The sequence below is a fragment of the Schistocerca cancellata genome, chromosome 8 (genome assembly GCF_023864275.1).
Source record: "Schistocerca cancellata isolate TAMUIC-IGC-003103 chromosome 8, iqSchCanc2.1, whole genome shotgun sequence".
Lineage (NCBI taxonomy): Eukaryota > Metazoa > Arthropoda > Insecta > Orthoptera > Acrididae > Schistocerca > Schistocerca cancellata.
The window spans coordinates 502,143,532-502,156,755 of NC_064633.1; positions in this window are offsets into that span (position 1 = coordinate 502,143,532).

Genomic DNA, 13,224 nt, shown 5'->3' on the forward strand with positions numbered 1-13,224 from the left:
CTCGTTATTTCGGCATTCTGTATCACCATACTTGAAAATTCTCCATTCTTTTCTCTTGTCTAGGCTGTTTATCGTCCATGTTTCACATACATATATGACTACACTACTAACAAATACCTTCAGAAAAGACGTCGTAGCGCTTGACTCTTAATTCGATGTTCACAAATTTCTCTTCGACAGAGAAGCTTTTCTTGCCATTTATTTTGCTTCCCAAATAGTGAAACTCATCTACTATTTTTAGTGTTACGTTTCCTAATCTAATTCCCTCAGCATATTTAATTCGACTGCACTCAATTATCGTCCTTTTAATTTTGTCGATGTTCATCTTATACCATACTTTTAAAACACTATATGTTCTTTTCTAATGTTCTTCCAAGTCCTTTGCTGTTTCTGACAGAATTACAGTGTCATTAAAAAACCTGTAAGTTTTTATTTCCTCTCCGTGAACTTTAATTCAATTTCTTTGTATAACATCGGTAATAGGCTACAAACCTGTCTCACTCCCTTTTCAACCCTTCACAACCTGCCTCTCGACTGTTATCACAGCCGTATGGTTTCTGTACAAGTCGTAAATAGTCTTACGGCCCCCATATTTTACGGCTTCTACGTTCAGAATTTCAAAGTATTCCAGTAAACATTGACGAAAGCTTTCTCTAGATCTACATGTGCTATAAATATAGATTAGCCTTACCTTAACCTAACTTCTAAGAGAAGTCGCAGGATCAGTATTACCTCACGTGTTCTTACATTTATCCTGAACACGAATTGCTCTCCCCGATGACAGCTGCAAGTCATGGTAGCATTTTGCAGTCATGACTCTAGAAACTGATAGTTGTCTAATATTCACACCTGTTAACACGGGCATTCTTTGGAATTCGATTTATTACATTCTTATTTATATTTGAGTCCGCCGCTTGTGGTCTCGCAGCACCGTTCTCGCTTCCCGAGCACGGGGTCTCGGCTTGGATTCCCGGCGGGGTCAGGGATTTTCACCTGCCTCCTCGAGAAGACTGGGTGTTGTTGTGTCGTCTTTATCATCATCATTCATCCACATTACGGTCAGAGGAAGGCAATGGCAAACCTCCTCCACTAGGACCTTGTCTAGTACGGCGGTGCGGGTCTCCTGCATCGTTCCCCTACGCTCTGTGAAGGCGTATGGGACTCCATTATCATCATTTATGTTTGAGGGTATTTAGCCCGTCTCGTTCATCTTCACGAAAGGAGAAATAGTTTTCTCATGACTGGATGTCCCATAGCTATCACTAGTTCTGACATAATGTCGTCTGCTCCCTGAGACTTGCTTCGGCCCAGGTCGTTCAGTGCTCTGTCAAATTCTTCTCGTGGTATCATTTCTCCCAGCTCCACTTATGCCACCTTCCATTCCCATAATATTGTTTTTAATATCATCTCCCTTGCGTAGATCCTTGATATAGTCCTTCCACCATTCAGATTCCTCTTCGTTGCTTAGTATTGGTTTTCCATCTGAGCCCTTAATATTCATACAGCTCCTTCACTTTTCTGGTTTTCCTGTTGGCGGTCTCTATCTTTCCCTTTGCGAAACTTTTTTTTTAATACCTTGCGTTTGTTCTCTAAATGGTTCAAATTTCTCTGAGCTCTAAGGGACTTAACACCTGAGGTCATCAGTCCCCTAGAACTTAGAACTATTTAAACCTAACTAACACAAAGACATCACTCACATCCATACCCGAGGCAGGATTCGAACCTGCGACCGTAGCGGTCGCGATGTTCCAGACTGAAGCGCCTAGAACCTCTCGGCCACACATGTTTGCATTTGTTCTCTAGCCGTTCCTGCTTAGCCATTCGGCAGTTCCCGTCAATCTCGCTATTAGATGTCTGCATTTCCTTACGCCTCCTTCATTTGCTGCATGTGATTATTTAACCGAATACAGCCATGCGATTGCGCTATGTTATTTTTTCAGATATTATGACTAGACAGGAGAAACGAGACAGATACTTGTTAGCTATTTGTAGTAAACCTTCTTTAGAAATCTTGATAAACTATCGGTAAAGAGTCACCATTGACTAGAATAATGACAACTATATCACAACAGTTGCTAACAGAAGAGCTGGAATTGGGTTTATGTTATTTCCTGTGTCCTGACGCTTGCACAGTTTCATACAAAATCTTCCACTGCATAATTTTCGGCTTTAGCAGCTCACAATCGTACTTCGCAACATTACGTTACGTGATACAAAAAATGTCTGGAAAGATGCAGTTTCTACCATTGATTTCAACATAATCACTGTGATTTATGTTATTTAAGGCATTATCAGGAAGTTATGGGCCATGTGGTACAATAGCACTGTGTGGTAGGGTTTCAGTAGATATCGATGACGTTATCTAAGATTAAAAGACTTTAGCAGTATTCAAGTTATTCCTTCATTTAGACAGAATTTCCATGTAGAAGAAGCAGTTGGCAAGTGATCACCAAATTCTTGTAACAGCAAACTCCGCAGTCCTCTTTTCCCTTGTTTTCCATCCTCCCAGAATTTTTGTACAATCCGAACAAGTGGTATCGCCAGCCCAAGAAATACTCAGTTCTGAAGTAGACATTCTAAAAGCTGCCTTGTCGGATTCAAACATCTTCACTGTTTCATCAATTATGAAACAAGGAATTTCTTCTCTTGTCTTATAAATTTCCCATACACATATCTACAACCAGCTGTAGTCTCTTGAAGCATCAACATCTAAATCAGGAGATTTCTACCCCTATCTGCAAGCAATTAACGCCTCTCTCATTTTGAATTCTCTACAAAATGAGAACAAAATGTTTAAACATACAGTATTTTCTATTCAAATACGATTTTCCGTGTGGATCAAATGGACAATGGCAGTCACAAGACTAAGTACCGAAACGCCCAGGAACGACAATATCACTATGGGCACCACAATTGCAAATTTTCGGTGTTTAACACTCACACCTAAATGGTACTGTCACATTAATCCTGTTCTGCTTTTTTAAGCTTTATCTGGTACTTTCTGAAACTGTAGGCCAAGGCTTCAATTTTTCTGGATATAATTATATTCACTAGTATTGCCTGTGGTCGAAATTCGACCAATTGTGTTTATGAAATGAAGAAACTCAGTATTTTTTTAATATAAGTGATTGAAAATCTTTGTGTGCAGATTCTCAGTTCTTAACTCAACACTGCACAGCTGTTTAGACCTTACCTGAACATTATGAAGAAAGGAGTAAGAAAGGGCGAAGAGGGTGCATGAGTGAATGAAAGACACGAATGTGGAAAATAATTGCTTTATTCTACAATTTAACTACATGAAACTTCAGTATGAAATTGATTTCTAGTAAGTATTGTTTCATAATTCACTAAATAATCTTTTCGCTGTGTTCACAACATAAAATTTCAAACTATCGAAATATCGAACTCTGCTTCTTATAACATATAACTGCCCATGCATAATAATCTGGTTGTCTTACTAAAACCCCAGCTTTTTCCAATGTTTGTCCTTACAACACGTCAGTGATAACAATGTGCAAGAATATTTGGTACCTATGTACTATGAAACTGGAAAGGTAGAATAGTACCTGAATAAATCATATGTACATACACAATCCAAATTTGCTTATTTTGTGCGATTCCAGTCAAAACTTGCAGTTAATAGCATTATTACATAAACGGTTGACACACATTCTGGTTCCATTACCTAATGCTTCTTCTATATTCATATTTCTAATAACAAGAATTACGCAGTTAATTTTTAAATTTAATTTGTGTGGTGATAAAACACTTATAGACAGAGACTTCAAAGACTGTACTGGATAATAATTATTAATCTTCTGTTCATTAACACAAATCATTTTATCATAGCTGTGATAAATTTTTGCTTCACCTGGTATAGCATTGAGTATATCGTTATTTATTTTGGTACACTCTTTATTTTTTGTGCCAGAATAATTGAATTCAATATGGATCCTGATAAAATTCTTTCCATACTATTGCCACAAACATCATTAATGTATTATTTTGGTAACCGACTAATGGCTTTTGTACTTCAATAAAATTGTCAACTAACCTGTGGTACTTTCCTCGTTTGGTCGTTAGCAACTTGTTTAAAATAATCCACAAATCCTACTTTCTATGGCAAAGGCCTCATATTTTGAATTAATATAACATTATGAAATTTATGAATCTCATTCCAAGTTGCTGTGGAATTCTCACATAAAGTTGCATATGGAACAACTGGTAAAATTTGTCGAAAATCACTGCACGATACACCACTTTTTCCTCCAAAAATCTTATGTTCACTACATTCATCTTTACTTAACTCTCTAAATAATGTTTTAATAAGTTTCAATATCTGTGGTGGACCCATAGGTACTTCATCAATAATAATCAATGAATATGAATTACTGCACTGAACATAGTTACTGTGTCATGTTATATTGGATACTGAATTTTCCAAAATTGGAATTGGGAATTTAAACGAATTTTGCAAGGTTTTACCCCAATTACGAGAGCTGAAGCTATGACACTAAAGGCTGCTGCAGTGCCATGAAGATTTAGCGACTTTAATCAGTGAATAGTTGTAATTTGTATGAACGTTTTGGAGCGAACTGCATGAGCAGTTAAGCAAAACTCATTTCAGCCTATGCCTGAACTCTATGATTAACATGATGAGTTGTAGTGTGCATCTCTCATGAAATTCAATAAATTATGCTCTTTATCGGTTGGATCTACAATATCTATTTCTGGAAATTCTGGCATTAATTTTGGGAACAGGTAATCCAAATAACCATTCAAAATGTCATTAATTTCTAATAGTATTCTGTTGTTAGAAATTTCTTCACTGTAATCACTTAAGAAATCTTCGCAAAGAAATGCAAGCCTCAATGCTAAAGCATGTGCTGGTACATTCAGTGCACCGATTGCACCAAATAAATGACGCATTTGCTTGGGCTAATTCAGTTTCCTTGCTTCTTTTAAATATTCAAGCCATTCATTGTCATTTGAAGCAATACCGCCAGTATTACCTGCTTCAGTAAGGGTACTGAAAATAACTCCAATGTAGGTTCTAACACCTTCAAATAATTTAGTATCAAATCATAAATAAAAAACTTCTACATCCGTTTGGGACACTACCAATGCGTACATGCTTGTAAAAATTTTAGCACCACCACGAACTCCATTCTTTAATTTTTTTTCGGCATTTACCCACATAGTGCAATGGAATGTCAGTATAACTGTTAAGATTCTCCGATGGATCGATTTTATTTAATTCTCACATTTCAACTGATTGCCATCCCTGTACAACTCTGAAGTAAATATGTTGTCTGTGCGGTGAATGAATATTAAGCCTAATGGTAATGTGCTACCAAACGGCCATTGCTTATTCACAAATACACCATATTGCTTCAGATGATATGACACAATGCCCATTTACGAAACTGCTCATTCTATCAATCTGAAGTTCTTCATTCCCATGTGTTACTTCATTGCCTGCTTCTGTAGTCACACTATTGTATCTTTTACATACATATTTAAAAAGTAACACTTTTAGCTATAATGCAAACTTCAACATTCACATGGCAATCAAATTGAGAAAGTCAATATGGATTGTAAGGTACAATGCAAAGTTTGTCAAGTTATTCTCCTAGAACATTGACGCTAACACCATTATCACTCCATATGTACAATGGGTACCCATTAACTGATCTCTGTGCGATTTCACAAAAATCTTTAGGATATTTTTTGTGTATTTGACAAATCTCATACACAAAAAATCTTGATTAAGTGCACCATATCATCCATGCATTTTCTGTTTTGCCAGATATATCTGGTGCATTCGAATATCTGGAATTTCTGTACATATGACTTTCTGAATATCACAAACATCTACTCTTTTAGCACCTGAAGTGGTTAAAATATAGGCAAGTAGCAACCCTATTTTTTGAAATTCATTGATGTAAATGATTGCTTAAACTTCACCAACATTATATTTCATTACAACTTCATCAACTAACTCTTTTAGTGTAGCCTTGTATACTCACACAATAACTTATGGATGGAAATGAGCAAATTCATGTTGATCAGTATTGTTATTAATTTATTGCCAAATAGGATTGTATGTCACTGTAACAAATTCTGAATATTTCAATAAGTGTTGAACAATGGACATCGCATCAAAATAATTTTGATACATATATTTTGGAAAATCATTAAATTAAGAAGCAAAATATATCTTTTTGTGATGTTTATAGTAGTATTCAGGTTTTGTTCTAAATGATCTCATCAATTATTATACATTTCTGATCTTAGGAGACTGATTTTAGCTATGGAAATGAAGTCTCAAACCTTCAATACATGCATCGATATCAACAATCCACTGAAAAAACTATTTTTTTTCAGACTGATGTAAAATGCTGAGATCATCTGTAATTAAAAGGTGATAGCATGCCTATTACAACATTGTAATTTTATATTTATGCTGTCTCACAGTAGATATATTTAGTATACTGTGGAACGAATTAGCATGCCAGTCAATGTCTCCAGTAGGAAATAGTAATGTATATACTAATGGATCGAGTGGGGAATCTAAAACAAAAATATTTTTCACTGTACCAACTATTCGTTTTTTTTTAAAAAAACTCATGGTATTTTTATCGAATGTTGGCTCACTATCAGCTGTGGTAAAAACAACTGCCACATTATTTTGAACTGAGTCACTGCAGTGCTGGATGTGTAAAATTTTGCTATCCATAATAACAATAGAAATTTGTCTATTTCCGTTTTTGCTCTTGCTCAATAACCTCTCATCACAGTGAAAAAGTGCACAAAAGGAGTAGCACATTCTAATTCAATAGAAATTTCGTGCATAAAGTTGTTATCATTGTTGAATGCATGGTTTGATAGTTCATCCACTCTATAGCGAAACAGCAGTGTCGAACTCACAAAAATACAACTGAGCAAAGCATGATGAATAACTGCATGACCACATGTAGAAGCCATTGGTCCTGACCTATGAAAAAAAGGACGTTGGTCTTAAAGTGATACACTCCATGCAAAACTGTGTCTGAAATTTTAGCCTAGAAACTGAACATTGCAAATTCTGCATTGTCATTATAAATATTACTGAAATATTTCTTAGGTTTGTCTTGGATTCTTGGATCATTTGAAATGCGTCCTTGATAAAGTGCATTGAAAAATAAACTTTGTTTTGCCACTGCCAATTAACTTTTCCCTTATAACAGCACAATGTCAGTACCATTGTATTACGTACAGTAAACATGGATGAAAATTGTTTTGCATTACAAATCAGGCACTGAGAACACATGAAATTGCAGTTGCACCCGTCAAAATTATGTGCAGTTATCTTTAGTGCACAGAACTTATTTCAATTATCATTATGAAAGTTCTCATTCCTATTACTTTCTTTATACATAAGTTGTATCTGTCTAGATCAGCGTCTTTCACTCTGACCCGTTAACGTTCACCTTCCAGGCATAGGCTAAAACAAATATAGTTTCCAGATAGTAAGGGGAGGCCGGAGTCGAAGCTACTCCAAAGGAAGAAATTAAAAAGTAGGAACTTACTTCAAATTTTCTGATAACGGCTGCCAGTGAACATAAAGTACTCTTAAAGAAAAGTAAGTGATGTAATGACCCCAATATGCAACGTTATTTTCGGCAGCCTAGCAGTTTTAGCACTGCAGATACATGGTACGCGTGTATTACTACAAATGAACCACGTACACATGTACGGCCCTAGAATGGAGCTTCACGAAAGGTTATTACTTTTGTGTGTTGGTCCTCCGTAGCGCCTGACCGGAATGCAGGGCAGACGATGGCAACACTATACTATCCGACGTTGCCGTATTGGAGATTTTAGTGCGTGATAAGGAAGGTATCATCAGAGCCGTAAATATGAAAGCATCTACTTTCTTTAACTACTGTTAATGGCCCCGTACACACATGATTCTTTCTTTGAGCACATCTTTGGCAAAGTGACTTTCGAATTATAGAAGTTTCATTGGTCTCCTTGTATAATTAGTGTTGAAAACCGGTATTTTAATTCTCCTGTACACGTCTTAATATTACGATTTAATAACGTTGTTAGCATTTTAATGAGGATTGCACGATAATGCGTAAGTTTAAACTAGAACCGTCAAACTTTATGTTAATTTCAATTGTTTGTCGTTGAGTATCAATAGCGAATATACATAAATTCAGAAAACCACCTGTAAGCCCCAAATCCTGAAGCAATTCGTTAATTTAATATTGAACGTCCTATATGAAACGATAATTAATGGCATCGTGTTCCACGACACGTATTCGGCGAGTCCGTTTCTCATGGCTACAGCCATATGCAATTCACGACTGCCCATTCACTGCTACAAATCAGGTGCACTGAATGAACTGTCGCTGCAAAATAGTATTTTACCACTGGTCTCAGAGATACTGCATGAGTATCAATATAGAAAGGTACATGCAGCCACAGGAAAGAAATAATAAGAAAACTCCAAAATATTACTATATCTAAGGGCCCTCACAGGTGATGTATCTACATTTTTGTACATAAGTGATTCTCAGCTAAAGAAGGGGCAACGTTGTAAACCCGGTAATAGAGATTTAGGAAAATGTGTTGCTTTGTGTTACCTAATAGAACGTTTATAGACCTAAGTTACTAGCAAATTTAAATACAGAGTCACAGGACTTTTTTTTTGTTTTCCACTGTTTTTCTCGTTTACATTTTTCATATGAAGAGACCTGCTCGCGTCTGAAGACAGTAACATGTTTCAGGGCTGTCGCCACAACCTGTGGCGGAAGCAATGCAGCGAGCCGAGCTGCATACCTCCAGAGCTGAGCACCTGCTAGAGACGGACAGCTGCCCAGCCTCGAGGTGGAGTCCAAGCATTGACCCAGTGGTGCCGCTGCCGTGGGTCACATGCGGCTCCAGGCACTTCCAGTCACACTGCTACGACCGTTGTAGCTGACGTCGTCTGCTAACTTTAGCTGGAGCTGGAGCACACGATGATCTGCTTGACATAACGTGTCATAATCATTACGTTTCGATGCGTCATACCATATATTTGCATCACAGTACGATTTTGTTGATGTCTGCACGATGAATACATTTCATCATGCCAAAATGTTCCTTAAGGTACTCTACACTTGAAACCATATTTATATTATGTCTCGCTTCGGACCAATGAAATAATCTTTATCACTAATAACTGAGATGGAGTGAAGCCATTACTATCCAACACCAGGTAGCAACAAACAGTACTTTGTGTTACTGAACCGTGCAAGAAAATTCACCAAGTCACCGGTGTGCAAAATTTAAGGACGGAATTAACTTTCACATGATGCGTTACTGCGACGTAACATAGGTCGATAAAACTTGGACCATGTATGGAAAGAACTGCTACAGTATAGTTCGGAAGGACTTTAAAGAAATACACAATCAGACCAGCAAAAATGGCATTTTCAAAATTAATAATTATTCTGAAGTCATCACGATTTGTGATGGTCCTTTGGACATTAGAAAAACGGTAAATGGTTCTTAATGGACCGTATGATGGCAAAGCATATTCTGTGACCTGCTCCCGTACTGGCCGCAAGGTTGTTAACGAGGTCTTGTGGTCGGGCGACTATTCCTTCACCAGCGCGGTTGGCAACTGCATCTTCCCATCTTCCCATTGCATCCTACAGCGGTTCGATGGGATTTAAGTGGGGGGGGGGGGATGGGTAGGCCAGTCCTTTCCCTGAATAACCTCTCTTCCCAAGATCTGCTCCATCTGCACATTGATTGTTATCTCCGCACTGGTGGGAAAATGGGACGCATTACCACAGGAACTCCTTACCACCGTTGTGTCCAGCATGGGAGCACTTTTCAGAGCATATGTTGCCGTCCGTGGTGCTGACACCCTATTAAAAGTCATGTCAAGACTTCTTTATTGTCGAGGGGTCCATCGTAAATGGTGGTGACTACAGTGTAATTATTGTATATGATTAAATGTAACGTTACTGTTCGTCTCATTGTCTAAATCTTCCAGCTTCCTTCAGTATTATACTGTAGCAGTTCTTTCGGTGTATGGTCCAAGTGTCACTGAGCAACCAGAGTGTTACTTGGCAGTGGCAGGTATTGTGAAAGTTACTTTAGTTCTTAACAGAAGTTAAGGACGAAAGTAAATGTAATGAAGAAAATAGGATAATGGACATCAGTTTGTGTAATGAGGAAAATAGAATAATGGACATCAGTTTTTGTTGTTCATAGCATGAAACGGGAACTCGATATCAGGCTGTCAGGGTAAGGCAGTACACACGTTGTACGCGTAGATCAAATATGAGAAATCTGAGTTAGTACAACAATTTAACTGTCGTATACGAGCTTCTATACCATATGGTCGAATGTTAGAAGTAGTAGTCATCCAGCCCAGTCGTACTAGTACGTGTTGTTTATAATGGTAGCATAGAAGGCCAAAGTTATTTCGTAATGATTCCTCTTGTTACTCTTGCGCTTTCCTATTTTCATAATAAGCTGTCTTCCGTGAAAAAACTTGAGATATATTCTAGCAGTACCTTCAGGCATTCAACAATTCAGTACTTTTAGTTAGCTTCCCTAACTTAAATCATAGTTAAGTACGTTTAAACTTATAGGGCTATTGTAAAGCATGAAATTACCACCAGTCATTCAATTTCCAACCTTCGATGGCCAAGTGCATGATTTAATTGCAATAAAATAATGATAACTGTCGAGAATTGCAGATGAAAATCCTGACATCATCAGAATGTCTCTTAAAGATTTATACTGAAACCGTTGGTATATTTCAGAATAAAACCCTGCCTTCTTTGCTGGTCCTATTGTTGAATTCAACGAACCATAAAACAGATAATAAGCAAGTATGATATATTCTAATCAAATTCCGGCCAAAAATCATAGTGCACCATAATGTGTATAAATCTGTGAAGATAATGCTAATTAGAGGTGCATCACAGATCAGACCATCGAAATTCTTAAATGTCCTGTATTCCAAATTTATCGCAGTTAGATTGTATAGTATGAATTAAAATTTCTATTACAGTTGAATACGTTTCGAAACCAATATGAATCTTGTACCTACTAATCATGGCATAGGAATAACGATAAGTTTTTCCATAAAATTGAAAGTATATAATCTGACGCTTATTGAGCTCCACGTATGGTGCCTGAGAACTCATTCACATACAACGCACACATGAGTATGTTTCTTTGTTTGTAACAGATTGATGAAACAATACACGTTTCCGGGTCTACTGCTATCACACATAGACTTGTGAGTCACAGTTTGACGTTTGTGGAACTGAACGTACTTTTCCTGTAAATTGTTATTAACGTGTGTCTTCAGAGTCATCGTACGAGGAAATTATCTCCAAATCTACCTGAAGCTTCATAAACATAAAAGTCAAAGATGGTTTAAATGTAGATTGAAGTGAGCTTTGACAAATGAAATCACTAGCATTGACAGTTAACAGCTATCGAAGTCGATGAGAAGGCCTTAGAGGCTCCATTACTTGATAGATAAGAATTGGAAAATGCTTAAATTCCTGGATGTGGGAAATTAAGAACAAAATTTGTTTGGAGGTCCAGCATATTTGTACTCTGTAAACTGAATTTTTTCAGCATACTTTGATACAGTACAGCTACTAATCCATGGTTACTTTTTATTGGTCTCTGTCTTACAACTTAAGGATTCATAAAGAGGATGATCGTGTTACTGAGGTTGTGGCCTTGAGTCGGAGACCGAGTTGATACATTTCTCCACGCTCGTCTATGCTGTGCCAGTCTCTTCATCTCTGCATAACTACCTCAACCTACCACCATCTGAACCTGCTTACTGTACTAGTAAATTAAATGTAATTCGTTATTCTTTGCTGCAAGTGTAGTTACGGTCTTACAGTTCCAATATGTCTACTTGGCATCGTTCTTGAGTTATATCCCCCCAACCTCCCCGCAGCAGACGTCACACCAGTACCAAACTAAACACCGCTTCGTGCCTCAGAATATATTTAGTCGTACAATTTCTTCTTTCAGTCAAGTTCTGGATAATTTTTTTAACCCCATTTCAGTTCAGTACCTCCACATCAGCTACACAATCTACCTATCTAATCTTCAGCATTTTTCTGTAGCGATACATTTAAAATTTTTCTATCCTCTTCTCGTATGAACTGCTTAACATTCACGTTTTACTGATGTACAAGGCTACGTTTCAGACAAGTACCTTCAGGACGGACATCCTGACACTTAAATATGTATTAGGTATTAATACATTCCTCTTTTTCCGTGCTGTGACTAGTCTGCATTTTATATTCTCTCCATTTCGGCTGTCATCAGGTACTTTGCTGCCCAAATAGCAAAACACATTTACTTCTTTTGGCGTCTTATTTTCTAATATAAAGCTCTCAGCGTTACGCTCACCCAAGTCTTTTGTTGTCTCTAACACTGTCATCGTAAAACTTCAAAGATTTTATTTCTTCTCCTTGAACCTTAATTTATTCACGAAATTTTCTTTGACTGCTCAGTGAATGACCTCGGGGATAGGGTGCACCCCTGTCTTACTCCCTTCTCAACTTCAACTCTTATAACCTCATTCTACTTTCTGTACAATTTGTACATTATATTTTTGCTCTGTGTATTCTACACCTGCTACCATCAGGATTTCAAATAATGTCTGTGAATTAACATTGTCAAAAGCTTTCTGTAAGTCTACAAATTCCATAAAAGTAAGTTTGCCGTTCTTTACTCTATCCCCTGTAAGTCGTAGGGACATTATCTCCTCGCACGTTTCTCCGGAATCGAAACTGATCTACATCAGTGTTGGCTGCTAAAAGTTTCTGCATTCTTCTGTAAATAATTTGTATCAATATTCTGCAACCATGACATATTTAACTGATAGTTCGGTGAAATTCGAGCTTGTCAGCAGATGATTTCTTTAAAACTGGAATTATTACATTCGTCTTGAAGTCTGCATGTATTTCACTTGTCTCATATAATTTGCACGCCCGGTGGAGTAGTTTTATCAAGGCTGGCTCTACGAAAGATACCAATAATACTGAACGAAGTCATCACGTCATCTGTGCCATGGGTGTTACTTCGATTTAAATCTTGCAACGATCTTTCCGCAGTACCATATCTCCCATATTATCTTCATCCAGTTCATCTTCGATTTCCATAATACTACCTTCGAGTTATTTTTCTTGTATACCC